Source organism: Sceloporus undulatus, chromosome 6 (assembly GCF_019175285.1).
Source record: "Sceloporus undulatus isolate JIND9_A2432 ecotype Alabama chromosome 6, SceUnd_v1.1, whole genome shotgun sequence".
Taxonomy (NCBI): domain Eukaryota; kingdom Metazoa; phylum Chordata; class Lepidosauria; order Squamata; family Phrynosomatidae; genus Sceloporus; species Sceloporus undulatus.
In genome coordinates this window covers 86,801,251-86,806,442 of record NC_056527.1, presented here as the reverse complement: position 1 = coordinate 86,806,442, position 5,192 = coordinate 86,801,251, and positions in this window count along the sequence as shown.

The window sequence follows — 5,192 nt, the reverse complement described above, 5'->3', positions numbered from 1 at the left end:
CAAGATCTTACCACAGAGATAGGGAGATACAATTAGATAACCTGGACCTGAGCCATGCTGGGCTTTAATAGATCATAACCAGCACTTTGCTTGAGCCCAGAAACAGACCAGCAGCCAGTAGAACTGGTGCAAACCAGATGTTATGTACTCAGTATGGTCAGTTCCACTGCAAGTCTTCAGACCAGCTGAAGTTTCTTAGTGGTCTTCAAAGGCAGCCCACCATAAACACATTGTTGTTGCTGCTATGTGCCTTCAAGTTGTTTCTGACTTATGGCAATCCTAAACTGGCACTATCATGGGCTTTTGGGGGCAGAATTTGTTCAGAAGTCATTTATCATTGCCTTCCTTTGAGGATGAGAAAGTGTGTCTTGCCCAACATCAACCCAGTGGGTTTCCATGGCCAAGCAGGGATCCAAACCCTGGTCTCCAGAATCATAGTCCAATGCTCAAACCACTACACCATGCTGGCTTGTTACATCAGGCCAAAGTGGATGTAATGAAGGCATATATATAGTCAGGCCCATAAAAAATTCAGGTTCTGACCATCACTGTATCTCCATGTAGTGGTGTCACTAGGGTTGGTGTTAGCCAGTGTGGTAACTCATGGTGTCACTCCCCATTGACCTCCCACCATACTACACCAAACAGAATCCTTAGTCATTTCTTTAGTACTAATGCTACTCATAAATCATAATTCTCATATATTACTGAATGTCATGGTAATTTACAACATAACTGTTGTAAACAACTAGCACAATTAAAACCATACTTTTAAATTACAATATCATATGCACAGCCTAAATGTATTTATGTCTACAGAATAGATTATCAGATGGGGGGAACCGGGAGTAAAAGGCATACTCCTGGCATAATCACATGATCACACTGAAGATTTTCAGATGCTGGTGCTCATCCAGGACTTATGTCGTAAAGATCCAGGAATGTTCCAGCAACAAGTCATTCCCTGGAGTTCCTTGTGAATGGTTTCTTGCTGGAGCATTCCTGGATCTTCACGGAATAAATCCTGGATGAGAGCAATGTGTCTAAAAATCTTCAGCGCGACTGCGCTATTATGCTGGAAGTATGCCTTTTATGCCTCCCGTGTGATAAACCCCAATGACACCAGAGCCTCTAAGACAATTGTGGTTCCCAGGTCACACAACGGGTTTTCTGCATGGCCTCATTCCTTCATTGCTCAGCTGCAAGCACTCCAGGCCGCAAACTGAATTTCACCAGATATCTGCTGACAGTGGGTGGGTGGGGTCTCTCACATCATCTTCAACTCCACCTGCTTGCTTTCACAACTCGGGTGTTAAAAATAAAGTCCCACTCCGGTTTATTTATAAACAAACACCTGCTTTTTGTTTACATCAAAAGCCATAAGCATTCAGAAACCAATGGATCCCACAGATAGATCTTTTTGGTACTCAAAGGCAACGCCTTTTCACTTGCCAGACCTTTAGAGAAGGGCACTCTCAGAACTGAATACAGTTCACAAGTGCAAGTACAAGTAGCGAAAAAGGCACCTGGCAATGGTGTGACCATCTTGACAATTTCAATTGTTTTGAGGATGGAAGGCAGGCAGGATGGAAATGCTACGCAAAAAAACTCAGAAGCTGCAGGGTAGGAGGGGTGTAGCAATGAAAGTCTATTTCATTCTTGTATGCAAAGATGAATAATTAAAGTAGTTATACCTCTGTAAATGAAGTAAATGTGTTCCTAGGCATTACTTCTTTAACAGGAAATGTGGTACCAGAAACAAAAATAACACGGAAAGAATAGAGATAAGCTCTTGACAACAAGAAAAAAGAGCAGTGCAACATATTTTACAAATCTATAAATTCCAAACCAACAGTATGTACATTTGAAATAAAGTAACCGGGTTAGGTAGGTCTTGAATAAGTAGACAAAAACATTTTAAATATTCTAGAAATGACTTGAAGCCGTCTTCCACAGTGCATCCAGGAATGACTTTTTTCCCAACAGCCTCCACTTATGGTTTACATTTTGGTAGCCAAACTTATAGATCGAAGCTTTTTAAATATGCTGAGATGGTATGGGAGGCATAACTGCTCTCCCCTTTTCTCTCTGTTTTTCTATTTGTGCATGTTTAGTAGGGGTTTCTGGAGGCAACTACTGTTTCTCTTGCCTGTTGAATGCAGGCACACAACTACAGTAGGGTTGACTAGAGTAGAAAACGCTCTTTCCCAGCTGAAGTTTTATTGCCTTGTTTACTGCTTTATTGCCTTGTTGACACAATGCTGCAGCATGACATTAAAAGTATGTATGTGTTTCTCCAGCCCTTCTTCATCTTCCTCCCATTGCTAATGCTGCTCCTTCCTTCCTTCCTTCCTTCCTTCCTTCCTTCCTTCCTTCCTTCCTTTTCTTTCTTTTCCCTTTTTCTTTTGGCAATATATATGGCTCCAACAAGTTCTCAGAAACATAAAAACTAGCTCTCCCCAGAAAACATGCCCACTCCTGCTGTATATACTTACATACGGGAGTGAGGTCCACTAAACACACTCTTAATTCTGAGTAGATATGCATTTTTAGGACTGCAAAACCCTAATCCGACTGCAGGTTAAGTAACAGGCTACAATGTGGCAGAGGTCCATCTACATAGGAAACAATGAGAGCATTCCCCCCCTCAAATACAAATTCTATCCCCCATGAACTTTTATTTAAGTCCTCAATGCTTAACTGCAATTACTTAAAATTTCAGTTAAGCATTGAGGAATACAGTTTAGGCATCCAAAGACCAAGGGATGCAAAGTTACCAAGACAATGTGAACACAACAAATGTAGACATTTTACGTATGGATAGTTTTCAAAATCTCCCTCTCTGCAATGCTAGAATTTGGAAACTGAAGGAGATTTGATGGGAAGGGCAGACTTCAAACTTCCAAGATGTCCTTTATATATATGTTCCAGAATGCTGAAATCTATGAACCTATAAAAACCATACATTTGAAATCAAAGAATTCTGAGCCCAAAAATATATTCTCTGGGTACTAGAACTGAACAGAGTTTGCAGTCCTGGTTATTCCCAAGCCTTCATCTTTTCAGGAGTGTCATATAAAGTGACTGTGGAAAGTCATTCTGTTACTGCTATTGTTAAATAGTTGGAAGCCAGAAATTCTTGTCAATCTACTGCAGATCAACCAAAGTTTTATCACTGCCTTGAGTCACTATATTGGGAGAAAGGTGGGATGTAAGAAAATAAAATAAAAATATAATAATAATACCAGTAGGTCTCAAACTATCTTTTGTCCACCATCATTCCGCTATAGCATTTCTCACCCACTCCTTACTATACCCTTAAGAGACACACTGATTTGAAGTAATGTTACTGGATAACAAGTTTTAAAAGTACAGCAATTAGTATGTAATAATAACCACAGAGCCCCCACTGCACCTTAAATACTAACATGCTGATGGTGGCATTAAATATTTAATCAACAAAAGAGCAAGAAGTTGTATTTTAAAATGCAAACACCCTCAGAAAGGAGGCAGTGTGGTGTAGTGGTTTATGTGTTGGATATGAGTCTGGAAAGAAGGGTTCAAATCCCGGCCTGGCCATGTAAACCAATTGGGTGACCTTGGACAAATGACACTCTCTCAGCCTCAGAGGATGGCAATGGCAAACCCCCTCTGAAGAAAGAAAACCCCATGATAGGGTCATCTTAGAGATGCCATAAGTTGGAAAGGACTTGAAAGCACACAACAACAACAACAACAACAACAACAACAAACACCTCAGAACTTTTTATTTAGGACTAGAATAAAAATCATTCTGGAAGATGATTACTGAATGACGACAAGAGCCATTTCCCACCCTGAAGTTACTCTTGATAGTGACAGTGATAAACTGATATCTACAGATCAAGCTGCTTTTAAAGGTGTTGGTGTTACGAGAGGTGTTACTGTTGTTATTCGTCTTGTCATTATTCATTTACATAGTGCATAAGGTACAGAGAGTAAAAAAGATAAGGTAGTTCCTGACTGCTAGGAAAATTCATGCTCTGATATCACAACCTCCTCCTATATTTTGCAGGGGCAGACTAGGACATGTTTGGCCAAGCAACATCAGAGTGTGGTCAAGGCAACAAAATGTAAGGAAGAAGAGACAAGCCAGGGGAGACTGTAGCAATTTGCTTTTCCCAGAGTCTAGGGGAAGAGCCTGATTCTGCACATTCCTTTCTTCTCCCAGATGCTGAATTCACTGAATGCACACTGGCCCTTATCACATGAGCAAAATTTGAAGTTATCTCAGGGTCAATGGGAAGGCAATGGGAAGCCAATGCAGGGGCAATCATGGGGTTTCACACGATGCCAAACGCAATCAGGAGCCTTCTGAAACACAATCGGGGGTCATTCCAGGGTTAGGTAAAGTTTCAGGTTTGTTTATCACACGACGCCAAACGCGATCAGGAGCCATCTGAAACACAATCGGGGGTCATTCTATGGTTAGGTAAATTCAGGGAAAAAGAGGATTTACCTAACCCTGGAATGACCCCCGATTGTGTTTAAGATGGCTCCTGACTGAAACCCCATGACTGCCCCTGCATTGCCTTCAAATTGACCCTGAGATAACTTCAAATTTTGCTAATGTGATAAGGGCCACTATGTTTGCATTTTGAACTCAGTTTGCACCAACTGAGGAAGAAGACAGAAAGCAGGAGGAGGAGAGAGAAACTGGGACATTTTAATAGCAGCTGAAAAAGTGGGGTGACGTATAGTTAATTGGGACTGGCCCTGTGAAATCTGGACTGTTGAAGAGCCTGTGATGCAAGTTTAAAAGCTGGCAAGTCCAGTTTGGAATAAAGTTACCAGCTTTCTCCTGGACTGGCTCCGGATTCTCTGAGAACAGTCCGGCACACACAAGCTAAAGCGGAGAGTAGTTATTTTTGCTGTACCATGCCATACCATGAAAATCTTCATTAGATGTAGAATGCAGGTGATGACAACTCTAGTGTAGGGAAGGAAGGTCTATAATCTTGCTTTATGAATTCAGTGGGGTAAAACCATGTCTGCACTTGGACTCATTGGCCACTAGGGGGATTCTAAGATTTTTTTTAAAGGGACCCTCGGGAATTGGTCTTCTTTTGGAAAGAGACCAGGGAGCTATAACTGTTCAGTACATGTATATATATGCATATATATATATATAATACATGTGTGCGTGTGGATAT